The following is a 15,630-nucleotide window of genomic DNA, read 5'->3' on the forward strand; positions in this document are numbered from 1 at the left end:
ATTTTCAAGGGCCCATTTAGTGTGCCAAGGGTAAGACACCACTAAGGGTGGCTTATACTCTTCCATGACTAAGGGTCATGCAATATGTATGATCAATCCTTTCACCCCCAAGGCATGGCCATAATGTCCTTCAGGGAACTTCCTGAGGAACACATTCCTTCTCTCTGATGGCCGAAACATGGATTAAATGTGGGAAGGGCAGAGACCTCTGTTAGCTGCAAATCAACTGTATTAAGCCACTCTTGCATTGCTATAAAGAAATACCTGAGACTGGGTAATTTGCAGGAAAAGAGGTTTAGTTGGCTCACAGTTCTGCAGGCTGTGCAGGAAGCATGGTGCCGGTATCTGCTTCTGGTGAGGACTCAGGAAGCTTCCAATCATGGCAGAAGACAAAGGGGAAGTAGGCGTCTCACACAGCAGGAGTGGGAGCAAGAGATGTGGGGAGAAGGTGCCACACACTTAAACAAGCAGATATCAAAAGAACTCACTCACTCTCATGAGAACAACACCAAGGGGATGGTGCTGTCCTCACGATAAAACATTCATTAAACCATTCTAAACCACTCACAAGAAATCCATCCCCATTATCCAATTGCCACCCACCAGGTCCCACTTCCAACACTGGGAATTACATTTCAACCTGAGATTTGGGTGGGGCAAATATCCAAACTATAACATCAACCCCTGCACTAATGGGCCTGATGCAAAATAAAGTCAAGCTTAGGGCAGCAATGACCAACAGAGACAGCCAGAAAGAAGGTGGTTACAAGAGAAGGACGACTTCAATAGGTGTGTAATGAAAACCAGATGCAATCTATTGTTCTGTAAGACTTTCCACACAAATGACAGGTTTTTATTAAAATAAATTTTAAAATTATAATTGTTTCAAAGAAAACACAGCAGGGTAGTTACTATAAAAATATGAACAATCATGTGTGGAACCCCTCTGTGCGAAATGCCGAGGATACAAAGATGAATAAGGAAAGACCCCTGCCCTCCTAAAGTCTAACACTGTGCTCTGTGGGTCTTCCCATCTCTGCCTTTTAAATTTAAAGAACAGGTGGACCCTCCAGGAGTCACTGGAGTTGAGATCTCAAGACCACACCCGAGTTGTACCAGCTGTTTAAGTAACCCCAGTCCTCCTACTGGAAGCACATATCAAATCACTGCTGACATCGCAGCCTCCCGGGAAGCCCTCCAGACCACCTTCTGCCACCCTAAGTTGTGACACCAGGGTGCCCTCTCGCTTGGCACCTGCCCAGAACCCAGCCCACTCTCCTGGCTTTGGGCATCAGCACACCTGCAGGGTGTCTCTGGCCTGTGCCCCTGTGGGACACCCTCTGCCACTGAGCTTGCCCTGACTTCTTCCTCCTGCTCCTCTTGTCATCAGAGAAGGAGAAAGGCTTGGCTGAAAGGAAGCTCTGAGAACAAGAGTTTGCCCAGTCCCTCCTGCCAGGCTGCCCACTGCCTCCTTGGCTGGAAGCAAACTGCACCTTCATGCAGCACCACTCTGGCTCCACCTGAAGAACCTGGAACAACCTAGAGAAAGGGTTTTCCCTCACATCCTCCCTGCTTCTCAGGTCTTCCTGCTCTCTGCAGTCACGGCCTTAAAGATCAGCATCCCTGTGGCTGCAGGATGGGACAGCAACCTTCCAGATTTCAGCCTGGAAGTCATTTGGAAACCTCTTTTGCTCCTGCACTAGTTATTCCATTCATCCATTTTTACCTACTCAGGTATCCTCCAAATCTATCAATGTCTCGTTTTTCACTTGTGCCATCAGCCTCATCCAAGGCCACACTGATTCAGTGGACTCTTACAAGACTGATCCTCAACAGCTCCCCTCAGCCCTTCTTCCCATCAGTCCACTCTGGGTCTCCCATGACTGCCTGCTTCTCTCTCCAAACACCAGCCATGCTCATGCTGGCTTTCTTCTTCTTCTTCTTTTTTTTTTTTTTTTTTAATTTTACTTTAAGTTCTGAGATACCTGTGCAGAATGTGCAGGTTTGTTACGTAGGTATACATGTGCCATGGTGGTTTACTGCACCTATCAACCCATCATCTAGGTTTTAAACCCCACATGTATTAGGTATCTGTCCTAATGCTGTCCCTCTCCTTGCCCCCCCAATTCCCAACAGGCCCTGGTGTGGAACCTGATGTTCCCCTCCCTGTGACCATGTGTTCTCATTGTTCAATTCCCACTTGTGAATGAGAACATGCAGTGTTTGGTTTTCTGTTCCTGTATTGGTTTGCTTGGATGGCTTCCAGCTTCATCCATGTCCCTGCAAAGGATAAGAACTCATTCTTTTTATGGCTTCCTTCTCACTCCTTCCAAATACCAAGCTCTCTCAGACCTTAGGGCCTTTGCACACGCTACTTCCCTGCCTGGAATTATCACACTGCACCCTTCCCCACCATCACCGCCAAACATACACGTCTTGACTTAGTTAATCCCCAATCAACTTCCAGACACAACTCAAGCATCAGGTATTCAGGAAAGCCCTTCCCAGATTCCAAAGACCTCGTGGATTTATTTATCCTAAGCTTTCCCATTACTTTTCTTTAAATATTTGTATGATTTTTATTAACATCCATTCCCCCCACCACTATCCTTGTAAGTTCTGCAAACAGAAACTGCATCTGTTCCATTTACCATTAAATCCCCAGCAATGAGCAACCTGCCTGACTCTTGGTAGGCAAGCAATTAGTACTTTCTAAATGAAAAAATAAATTATTGAAGATCACATGGTAATACAGACCTCAGATTCTAGAGCCAAACTGTATTGAGTTTGAATCTTGGCTATATCGCCCACAAGGTGAGTAACTTTGGGTAAGATTCTTGACTTAAACGCTCTCCACCTGTTTTTCAACAGAGGTGATGGAGATTCTCACTCATATTTATAAAGTTCAAATGAAATTTCTACCAAATGTTCAGCCTAGGGCCTGACACATTAAAAAGATTTAGGCTGGGCATGGTGACTTATGCCTGTGATCCTAGCACTTTGAGAGGCCAAAGTGGGCAGATGACAAGGTCAAGAGATTGAGACCATCCTGGCCAGCATGGTGAAACCTCATCTCTACTAAAAATACAAACATTAGCTGGGCCTGGTGGCATATGCCTGTAGTCCCAGTTACTCGGGAGGCTGAGGCAGGAGAATCACCTGGACCCTGGAGGTGGAGGACGCAGTGAGCCAAGATTGCGCCACTGCACTCCAGCCTGGTGACAGACCAAGACTCTGTCTAAAAAAAAAAAAAACAAGGTACAAACAAGAGAGTGTATGCAATTATATGTCAACAACAAAATAATGGAGTTAAAGTACAGGAGGGGGGCTACTAGGCTTTCTAGTGAGCAAAGACCCATGGCACTATCTCCACCAGGGAAAACAATTATTTCCACAGCTGTCTTTTCAAGCAGTCTTTCTTTCCTCTCCTCTGTATCAGATTCTAGGCAGAAGTAATAACTATGATATATATCTCAGTATAAATGAGTTTCAGAAGCAGAGTCCCAAGCTAGAGAATTGGTCTCAGGCCTAGAAAATCACGTGTAGCTGAAGCAGTATGCCAGATGTTTCCATCAATGACGAGTTCTACTATTTTTTCATTTCAATTATTATCTGTGTATTTGTACCAGTATAACAAAAGATTTTTATTCCACCTGGGGGTAGAGTTAGGTGAGGTGATTTGCATTGACAAGAAAGAACATTGTAAATATGGGCTGACCTAGAAAACTCAGGAATTTGGGTTACAGGACAGACAGCATAAAATGACCGGGGGGGCTGACTGTTGCCTGCAATCCCAGCACCTTGGGAGGCCAAGCTGGGGAGAATCCTTTGAGGCCAGAGGCTCGAGACCAGCCTGGGCCACATAGTGAGACCTTGTCTCTACTAAAAAATTGCTTTTAATTTAAAAATTAGCTGGGCACAGTGGCTCGTGCCTTTGGTCCGGATATTTGGGAGACTCAGGTGGGAGGATCATTTGAGACCATGAGCTATGATTATGCTACTGAACTCCAGCCTAGGCAACAAAGAGACACTATTGTGAAAGAAGGAAAAGGAAAAGTGAATGAAAGGAAAGGAAAGGAAGGAAAAGGGGAAGGGGAAGGGAAAAGGAGGGGAGGGGAGGGGTGATGGGAGAGGAGGGGAAGGGGATGGGAGGGGAGAGGAGGGGGAATAGGGAGAAATGGGAGGGGAGGGAGATGGGAGGGAAGGGAACGGAAGGGGAGGGGAGAGGGAAGGGGAGGGGGGAGGGGAGGGGGGGAGGGGAGGGAAAGGGGAGGAAAAATGAGAGGGGAGGGGGAGGGGAGGGAAAGGGAGGGGAGCGGGGAGGGGAGGAGTGATGGGAGAGAAAGGGAGGGGAGGGGAGGGAAAGGGGAGGGGGATGGGCATGCACCACCACACCTAGCTAATTTTTGTATATTTTGTAGAGACAGGAGTTCTTTCTCCATGTTGTCCAGGCTGGTCTCCAACACCTGTACTCAAGCCATCTGCCTTCCTTGGCCTCCCAAAGTGCTGGGATTACACCTGTGAACCACCGCACCAGCCTGAATTTCATGTAATTCTTATGTGTCATGATATACCCTGCTTCTTTTGATTTTTTTTAAACATTAAAAAGCTTAAAATTATTCCTAGCTCACAGAGCACACAAGAACAGGCAGTGGCTGAATTTGGCCAGTGGTTATTTTCTGACTCCTGACCTGAGACAGTGAGGCACATGAGTAAATACTAAATCACATCTATTGATTTTCTAACTGCTCTTCGGGTCTTCCAGATGGGAACAGCAGGCCTGTCCTTAACTAGACTACAGAAGTTGCACATTACCCTGAAGAGATGCAAATGAAGGGAACCCATACACATCGATCCTCTCCTTGGGACCTGAAACATTATTGCTTCACTCTCCTCCCACCGGGGGTACTCCGAGTGGGGAAAGATGGAAAGCATCTGGATGCTTAAAGTTACTCTCATGCCCCTGATATACAGAGCGGCCTCTCAAACACCAAGTTCCGTGTATTTGTCTTAAACAACACAAAGAAAAGTCCAAAGTCTATGTTCCATGCTGCCACCAGGCTTGTGGAGAAAGCTGCTCCAGGAGATAGTGGGTCCTGGCAGCCCCGGGCAGTGTAGATGAGCAGAGCCTCCATGGAGACACAGAGCAATTCCTTTCAAAATTACAAATGCACACATCTTTTTACCCTGCAATTTCACGTCTAGGAAACATTCTTATATATATACTTACATACTTGACACATTTATTCATCATGGCATTCTTTGTAACAGCAAGTAATAGGAAAAGCTCAAATGTCCATTGGTAGGTGATGACATAAATTATGGGCCATCCATACAATGAAATACTCTGCAACTGTTTGAGTTTATGTTTATGTGTCTCTGTGTGTGTGCGTGTGTGTGTGCGTATGCATGTGTGTACACGTGTGTGTACACTCGATTCTTCTCATCATTTGTGGTAGTTCTGTTCTGTAAAGTTGCTGTGAACACTGAATGAGCAAATACTGAACCACTGCTCCTAGAGAAAATACAACATTAGCTTCCTGTGAGCCTCTGGTCATAACATTTTCAACTGATCAAAACATAACCTCATTTTATGTATGTTTCTGTTAAAAGACATTATTTAATGTACATTGTTGACTTGTTAACACTGAGCTCATGGCCAGCAGCACTGTCACGCCGCCTGAAGGAAGCTTATTTAGCGCCTTTTCTCCCTGAGGCACCTCACCACCTTCTTGTGCTTCCGGACACAGGGCAGCACTTCAGCACTGTGTTTGGATGCCATTTTAAACAGTGAAATTGACAACCAAAAGCACAAACAGTGACAAGCACGGCTCTAAACAGACTGTGAGAAGGACACTTGTTCACAGTATGGAAGTCGAAGTAGGAAGGCAGAGGCTCACCTGGCTTAACCTCAGCTGGAAACATGCACTTTGGGCCACTCAAACCTTTCACTACTCTGTCCATGGCTGTGAATGACTACAAACGTGTGCCCGTACTGATGGGAGGTTACAAATAAACTTCAGAGAGTAGGCGAATCTGCACAAGGAATCCACAAATAATGAGCATCCACTGTACACACACACACACACACACACACACACACACACTTTTTACCTCATATCAAATGGCCTCCAAGATATGTATCATTAGGTAAAAAAGCAAAGGTAAAATGGTACATATACTGTACTTGATGTAAAATATAGGAAAATAATATATTTGTTTAGGTATCCATCAAATATCCTTAGAAGGGCAATGAATTACCTCTTGTGATGGTTAATATTGAGTGTCACCTTGACTGGATTGAAGGATGCCAAGTATCATTGCTGGGTGTGTCTGTGAGGGTGTTGCCAAAAAAGACCAACACTTGAGTCAGTGGACTGGGAGAGGCAGACCCACCCTCAGTCTGGGTGGGCACCATCTAATCAGCTGCCAACATGGCCAGAATAAAAGCAGGCAGAAGAACGTGGGAAGACTAGACTGGCTGAGTCTCCCAGCCTACATCTGTGTCCCATACTGGATCCTTCCTGCCCTCGAACATCAGACTCCAAGCTCTTCAGCTCTGGGACTCCTGGATCTTTGGCCCCAGAATGATGGCTGCACTGTCAGCTTCACCACTTTTGAGGTCTTGGGACTCAGACTGGCTTCCTTGCTCCTCAGCTTGCAGATGGCCTACTGTGGGATCTCACCTTGTGGTCATGTGAGTCCATCCTCCTTAATAAGCTCCTGTCTATATATACATCTATCCTATTAGTTCTGTCTCTCTAGAGAACCCTGACTAATACACCTCTGAACAACTGAAGGACAGAAATGGGGGGATTTTGACCCTTGAGAGTTGGATGGTGACAGCGCTCCCTAACATAAGTGTACAGCAAAGCAGAGAAAGACTCGCTAATGGCACAGGGAGAACTGTCTCTACCGGTTAAAGACAGAACAATGGAAAGGGTGCCAGACGTCAAAGGGAATGAAACAGAGAATCAGTAGTGCTTCCTAATGAGCTGCTGGAGAAAAGAAACGTGCACAACGCTACGGCAGTCATAATTGGATTACATCAGCCCTTTGGAATGCTATCTGGGAAAAGCCAGTCTAGAATCTAGGGTTGCTAAATTCAGTATTGAAGGCCCAATACCCAGTATGAGCGTATGTAAAGGCTGTAAGATAGGCCTCTGAGAGATGACTAGGTCATGGGAGTGGAGCCCTTGTGAATGGGATGAGTCCCCTTGTAAAAAGAGACACAAAGAGCTGGCCTCTTGCTCTCCCACATGCCACATGAACCGCAATAAGATGCTCATCCGCAAAGCAGGATGAGAACCCTCGCCAGAAGCTGAATCGGCCGCACACGTTCATCTTGATCTTGGACTTCCCAGAAGCGTGAGTATGACATTTCTCATGTTTAAGCCACCTAGGCTATGAGTTTTTTGTTATAGAATCACAAGCCAATGAAGACAAAAGTCGACCGTCTTGGTCCCGTCCCACCCACAGGAGCCCTACCCACATGACAATGCTGAACTTCAGCTGAGCTCCTGGAAAAATATGAGCTCCTGCTCCTGGAAAACAGGAATCGTTTTTTTAAATCTCCCATCCTCTTCTGTTCCAGGAAAGGGCTGACTGCAAAAACGAGCCTCTCTCCAAAAGACTTAGCTAAGACGTGTGGATGATCATCTTATTTACCTATTGACAAGGCCAGACACAAACTCTCCCAATTCCCATTCTGCAGCTCATAAAAACTGAACTATTCATCCCCACTAACAAATTGGGACAAAATGCCCACTAACACAACCTGAGCAAACTCTGGTCAGCCTTCTCTGCTTCCCAAGGTCCTTGAACTTTGCCCCGCTCTTACGCTTGTGTGAGCACTGAGAGCTTATGCAAGCATTAGAATGTAGACAAGACGTCACTACTGCCAAGAGCCTTTCCCTGGAATCGATGGACTGCATATGCAGAGAAGCATGCTTGCTTAGCTGCTCACTCACTGCACCTACTTACTTGACTCTCCAACATCCAGTTCCTTCTAGCCGTGCTCTACTTCTCCCTAAAACAAGCAGTTGGGACATTCCCCCTGTTGCAACAGACTTCCATATATGATCAGTCCTTATCTAAGTCCTGATTTTTTCCTTTTATTTGACCTTTTGGAAACATCTGTGGATTGGCATGCACTTGCTTCTACAAATCTTCCACCTGCCCACAGGCACCCACCCCCTCCTACTGGCCAACCCAGTCTGCATCCCTTCCCAGACACACCCCAGGCTCCAGCCCTGCTTCCCAGAACCCTCACCAGAACCAGATTGGGGGTGGGAGAGCTAAGCAGCCTCTTGGGTCACCTAACTAGAAGCAATACAAAATCTGCACTGGAAGAAGTCGGGAAAAAAATGCCTTTTAAGCTAAATTTCCATTGACTAACTCTGAATGGTTCTTGCTTCTGGCAAAGCTGACTTGGTTCATGGTCGAGGGAATATTCTGCCCACAAATCTCTCTCTCTCTCCCTCTCTCTCTCTCTCCTCTCTCTCTCTCCCTCTCTCTCTCTCCCTCCCTCCCCCCCACTCTCTCTCTCTCGCACTCTCTCCCGTGCTTTTGCACCAAGCACATCCAAGTTCCAAGTTGCACAGAGCTACGGAGGTTTCATCACCAACCTGGGGCGTGGCCAACGTGGAACTGACAGTTGCAGTCAGCTATAATCCTGAACCCGATAATGCATGTGTTTTCCTAAAAATGAGGGATTTGTGTTATTACCTACATTATAAACCTTTAATTGGCCTCCCAAGAAACTGCCGATTCGGAAATTAACAAAAGAAGGCTGAAGAAGAGAAAAGAAGGAAGGAAGAAAGGTGAAGGTGGTGTGGGGGTGGGGAGATAATTTGCTATAACAAAAGACAGTAAAGGGAAATTTTAAACATATGTCACATAGCACTTCATAATCATATCCACGAATGTAATCTCTATCTTGGCCAAATGTGGGTAACAACGGCTACCCACAAGAGCTCCAATTCCAAACAAGTGTTAATGTTATAACTGGGTTATGGGCTTGATTCCTTATTTTGAATATAAAACAAAATTTGTTTTATATTTGTGTGTTGCTAATTTTTCAAAGGGCCTTTCAAAATATAAATACTGAATGAAAGTCTGTTTGAAGGGCCCCTGCACCTTCCTTCCTAACCAGTTCTCCCACAGGCCTTCCTCATCGTTGCCTCCAAGGCTTTGCACAGCAGGCAGCTCCGCCAAGAACAGGTGCCCCTCCACGGCACAAACCTTCCAGAGCCTTCTAAAGCATCTGCCTTGGGGAAGCCACTGTTAAGCATTCCCACCAAAAAATCACTTTTCTGATCCTCGACTTCATTAGAGTCAGGGCCACACACATCAGCCCTTGGTTGTTTTTACATTGCTTTCTGTACGACTTATCTCTCCAACTACCTGAGGAACCCCATATTTCATCCTTTTTCTGTGTCCTTTGCAGTATGTGGCTCTGTATTCTGTAAATAGTAGGAGCTCAGTAGACATTGGCTGATTGATTAATTGTGAATGGGCCCATAGGTCAGGAGATAATCCACAAGAAAGAAGAAAAAAGTCCATGATGGAACACTTGACACACACTTTACAACTTATCACGCACCTTCACAAACAAGATTTCATCTCAAGCCCCTTAACAGCGCAGAGAGACAGACGGGTCAGCAATTATAGTCCTTGATTAAAACCATGATAATTAAGTTTTAGAAAGTCTAAGGCAAAGTTGTGAAAGTCACGCGTAGCAGAACTGGGGATAGAATCTCCGCTTCTAACACAGAGCACTTGTTGGCAAACGCATCTGTGTTTGAGAACTGACCATGAAGTCAGCAGCAGACCACTTGAGAAGACAGGAGGACATCTGACAAAGTAAATGTCAATGTTATGCACCATGTCCCACTACCCCAACCCTCAACTCTTGCCTCCGCCGTGGCACTGAGTGAATAATGGCCCCCCTCAAATTCACATCAGCCTAGGACATGCAGTGTTATTTGGAAACAGGGTCTTGTACATGTAATTAGTTAAGAACATGTCATATGTAATTGGTCATAAATCCAATTACTGGTGTCCTTAGAAGAAGGGGAGAGAACACACCAAGATAAACACAGAGGAAAGGGCCAGGTGTGGTGGTTCACACCTGTAATCCCAACACTTTGAGGAGCCGAGGTGGGAGGATCACTCAAGGCCAGGAGTTCAAGACCAACCTGGGAAACTGCAAGATCCCATCTTACAAAATTGTAAAATTAGCCAGGTGTGCTGGTGCACGCCTGCAATCCCAACTACTTGGGAGGCTAAGGCAGGAGGATCCCTTGAGCCCGGGAGTTTGAGGCAGTGAGCTATAATCATGCCTGAGTATCAGAGCAAGACCCCATCTCTAAAAATAAGAAATAAAACTGAAAAGACAGAGGCAGAGATTTCTGCAGGACAGTTGCCAATCCGCCAGCATCTATGAGAGAGGCATGGAAGATTCTCAGTCAGACTATCCAGAGGAAGGCGCTGCCCCTGCCTCAGTTTCACACTTCTAGCCACCAGAACTGCCAGAGAATAAATGTTCTTTGTTGAAGACACCCAACACAAATTGTTGTGGCAATTTGTTACAGCAGCCCTAGGAAGTTAACTCAAGAAATGCCTCTGACCTTATTTCCCTGAAGACATTACCAATGCTGGCTGCACACTCAAAAGAGCCCTTTCCCACTCTTTTTTATTGTGCTCACTCAAATCTGTCCTTGAAGAAGCCGTTCAGTGTCACTTTCCCCAGGAAACCTTACCCAGCCCCATCCTACCAGGAGAGGCCAGGGACCCCTCCCCGTGCCCAGGCATAGGCCTGTGGTATCACTTACCACTTACCACGCTGCATTAAGATACGTGGTCTACACATTTGACTCCCCCAGTAGATCCTGCTCTGTGTTGGGGAAGGTGTCCCTGTCCCCCAGTGCTTCACAGATGCTCACTACCGACTTCCGAAGGGATGCTGTGGAGCCAGGTTACAGTGTCACAGAAGATCAACTTTCCCAGCCGTGTCTCTGTCAAGTACCAGCTGTGTGATCACAGTCAAGTTACTTAATCTCTGTTTGTTTGCTTCTCTGCGAAGCAGGGACGGTGACAACTCCTGCCTTCCTCAGGGCTTGTGAAGATGAAAAGTCACTTGCATCTGTAAAGCGTTTAGAACATGTGGAACGCCCCTGATGAAAGCCCACCACGATATTTACCCTGACCAGAACGGCAGTGCTCCCTGGCTCCAGACCCAGTAATGGTTACAATGCTGAAAAATAAGACATCATCTCAAGATATGTGGGAAACAGCTAGGAATAGCCTTTAGGGACGCAGCATTTTAATCTCAGGTCTGACCACTTTGGGCAAGTCATGGTACTTCCTTATTTTCACCACGTATTAAGAAGGGTTTAGATTAGATTGATTCCTCTCCACCTAGACTCTAGGATGTTTAGGAACTTGTGAAAGTGACACTCAGCTTCTCAAGCTATGCAGCATATTTCAGATCTAAATGAAAGCCTTTATATTAAGAGTAATGACCCTAATAACACTAAGCAAATGCCAAGCTTCTCTACGTTTAGAGGGAATTATCTTAACTCCACATGAAAACACTGTTTACTTAATACTGACTTGTAATTTTGGTCAACAGTTACTTATGTTTTGCTACAATTGAAGTATATTTAAAAAAAAAAAAAACCAGGTAAAACTGAATCACCCTTTTACTTAAAAGTGCTGTTTCCCAAACAGATCATGTTTTTCCCAAAGCATATGACCCATGGGTGAGAAGATAAGAAAAGGGTGAAAAACGGAGTCTCAATGGATTTTGTGAACATTGAAGTCCTTCTGTCTCTAGCGCTCGAGGGATTACTGAAAATTTCTCTAAGGCAATTGACTATAATAATTTATTTCTCATTTAATTTTGCTCTGTGGTCCCAAGGGAAAAATGTCTTCCAGGAGAAGAAAAAAATGGAAGATCCAAGTAAGGATGCTAAAGAGAAAAGCACGTGAAGAGAAAATTTCAACAGCTGACAATGTCAAAACAGAAGACAGAAATGAATTTGGGTGTCTGAAACAACAACAGCAAAAGTCCAATGGCCTGAAGTGGAAATGGCAACAGCAGACCTTGGAAGTAAAATAACCCTTCACTGCCTCTGTACGGAAATTAGGAGTTACTATGAATGGGGGTGGGAGCAGGGTTCATGTGTGGTCAGGGTGTGGGAAGTCAGGAACAAGTTTTCTCTGTTTCGGAAGCCGTGCACTGGTGGTATTCAGGGCAGATGTGAATGCTCGTCTCCATCAGGTATCACTGGGGTGCAAACCTGTCACAGCCCCTGGGAGCAGAGAAGATGAGTAGGAACTGAGAGGCAGGTGGAAGACAGTGTTACAATCTTTGAGAACACAGGGTGCTGGTGGAGACAGTATGAGTAATAATTCACATGCAGAACGTGCTTTGGAAACAAAATGCCAAAGATGACTTATATCAGCTGGGTCTTATGATAACTCTATATGATAGATATTATTACTAACTCCCTGAAGCCTCTGACTGCTAGACTCAAGCAATCCTCTGGCCTCAGCCTCCTGAAGGGCTGGGGCGACAGGTATGCACCATCGTACCTGGCTAATTAAAAAACAACAACAACTGTAGACACAGAGTCTCATGATGTTGCCCAAGCTGGTCTTGAACTCCTGACCTCAACTGTTCCTCTTGCCAGCCTCCCAAAGTGCTGGGTTTACAGATGTGAGCCACTGCACCCACTCACCCAGAACAGCAGTGCTCCCTGGCTCCGGACCCAGCAATGGCTTCAATGCCCCAAAATAAGATACCATTTCTTATTCTCCAGACAACATCTCTCAATCCTTAGGTATAAGTCTGTGCAAAAGAAAGATTCATATAATTACCAACATACACTCTTTTTTTTTCTTCTTTTTCTTTCTTTTTATTTTTTTGAGACAGAATCTTGCTTTGTCACTGTCACCCAGGCTGGAGTGCAATGATGTGATCTCTGCTCACTGCAACCTCCACCTCCCAGTTTCAAGTGATTCTCCCACTTCAGCTTCCTGTATCTCGATTACAGGGACATTCCCCCATAGCCAGCTAATTTTTGTATTTTTAATAGAGACGGGTTTCACCATGTTGGTCAGGCTGGTCTTGAACTCCAACCTCGTGATCTGCCTGCCTCAGCCTCTCAAAGTGCTAGGATTACAAGAGTGAGCGACCACTCCCACTCATGCCAGCATATGCCCTTAAAGCCCCTGAGAAGTGCTGGGGATGAATTACATGCTGTGTACAATAGATCAAAATGTATAATGGAAATCATATATTCACCTATAAACATACATGCAGTGTAACAAAAGCATCAACTATCACTTTCAAAAAGTAAAACGATTTTATTGCTTTTTCTGTTTACTGATTTGCTTTTATATTATACTGAATAAATTATAGAAAAATGGTTTGATAAATAAATCATTGCTAGATCAAGGTTTTCAAAACCCAGGAAACAGGAGAAGAAAAAGTCTTCCAAGAGACCTTTGTTAAAGAATGTACCCAGCACTTTGGGAGGCCGAGGCAGGTGGATCACGAGGTCAAGAGATCGAGACCATCCTGGTCAACATGGTGAAACCCTGTCTCTACTAAAAATATAAAAAATCAGCTGGGCATGGTGGTGTATGCCTGTAATCCCAGCTAGTCAGGAGGCTGAGGCAGGAGAATTGCCTGAACCCAGGAGGCGGAGATTGCAGTGAGCCAAGATCGTGCCATTGCACTCCAGCCTGGGTAACAAGAGTGAAACTCCGTCTCAAAAAAAAAAAAAAAAAAAAAAAAAGAAAGCAAACAGCTGATTCTTGCTCTGAAATCCAAACACCTTCCCCACTGTAAACTGTCCTCATGGTTATCAGCAGCACCAGAGCCTGAGGGAAAAGAACTGTGCACCCGACCAGAGTGACAAGGACCATCTTGAGTCGCTACAAATACAACACTAGCTTGAGCCCAGTAATCTCTGTTTGCCACTGTAAGCCTTCCCTAGGAGCTCAGACGTAAGTGCAACATTCATTATTACAACCTGAGTGGATAGAAAATAATCTGTATCCAAATAGCTAATTGTAAAGTGGCCATGAACCCCGTTGTCTCTGACCATTAGCATGAGCCATTTAATAGCTATTAAATGAAGGGATTCAAATCCCATTGCTGGATCATTTCACGAAGTCCATCCTTTCTGCTAATAGATACTCTCCCAATGGGAAGCACAATTCCAGTAGCCACAGTGTTCCAAGGTTACGTAAAAGCTGGTGTAGGCCAACTCTCCCATGGCTTAGTAAGTTTTTCTGAGAGGAATGTGCCTAGGAAATTGGTATCCTCCTCTCTCACTTCTACGGCCTCCAGCTGGTAAAATCCATTCATGTCCCCAAACCCCAGCTCCAATGCCAACTCTTCAGAAATACCTTCCCTGACCAGAGCCCCTTGGCAAGATCCACTTGCCTTTTGTCTCCATGGTTCTTTGTGCAGGATGTTAATAAATACTTATGCTGTGATATGACAGCTCCTCTTTATACAGTGTCAATCTCCCATACATTACAAATTTCTTTAAGGCAACACTGCACTGTTTCCTCAGTGCTGGGATGTGATGCTTGGCAAGTCACAGTACACCTCCTATCTACCATCTCATTTAATGTTTGCCATGGCCCAGTGAGGAAAGTGAAATATGATGATTACGGCCTGCCTGATTGAGAAAACCAGGGCTTCAGGAGATCAATTATTTGCCCAAGGTCCTACAGCTAAGGACAAAAAAAAAAAAACAAAACAAAAACAAAACAAAACTAGCCTCAGTCCCAGCTCTTAGCAGCTTGCAAAGTTTTCATGACATCTTTTGCTTCCAATAAGCTCTAAAGGCTGCTTCACCAAGGCAGTAAAGACAGATCCGCAGTGCTCCAGATTAGTCTGTGTATGAACAGCTCGTTTTGTGACACCAAGAGGCATGTTTAGAATTTGTTAGGAACACCAGCCCTGATGCTCACAACCTTTGCTTATAGGCAGTTCTGAAAAATACACAAGTGGAGGTTTTGTAAAGTTTCTTCAGTGATCATATATTAATTTTTAAGAAGAAAAGAAAACCGTCATCTACATGGCAGCAGCAGGACAAGATCACAAGCACGCGAATGGGGTGGGGTAGGAATTTTATGCCCGCAGCCTACTCTTAACTCAAAGGGCGAGGAGTTTCTGTTTAATCTGCGGTGTTTATCAGGAGGAGCCTCTGCAGCTGCTGGATGTGAATATTCCTCTCATTAGGAAAAGTAACCCCTACTGGGAAGAAGGAATGTTTATTTCATCAGCCCTTGCCTTGGCCTGGCCGAAATAAACCCTTTGCTTGGACTTGACACCCTCAAAGCAACTTTATAATTGTCATTTGTCTTCCCAAGCAAATGTTCCTTCAGGGAGAGGGGTCGAGAAGCCTGGGTATTTTTATTTACAAGATATGCACACTCTTCATTATAAATTAACAAACAAGGCATTCTGTTTTACACAGCAGAGGAAAAATAAAGTATATAAAAAGCGAAGTATCTAGTATTTCCGACAGCATCTGCCCCTGAGGTCCTGTCTTCTTAATACTTTATCATGTCGTGGTCCTGTCTCCCCTCACCCAGGCTTGC

At 45.1% G+C, this 15,630-nt stretch overlaps 1 protein-coding gene across 3 annotated transcripts in view; it reads right to left on the reverse strand.

Moving 5' to 3' along the window:
• Positions 1-15,630, reverse strand: part of ZMAT4 (zinc finger matrin-type 4) — a 360,398-nt gene that overhangs the window by 213,023 nt on the left and 131,745 nt on the right. The window lies entirely within an intron of this gene.

The sequence above is a fragment of the Callithrix jacchus genome, chromosome 13 (genome assembly GCF_049354715.1).
Source record: "Callithrix jacchus isolate 240 chromosome 13, calJac240_pri, whole genome shotgun sequence".
Taxonomy (NCBI): domain Eukaryota; kingdom Metazoa; phylum Chordata; class Mammalia; order Primates; family Cebidae; genus Callithrix; species Callithrix jacchus.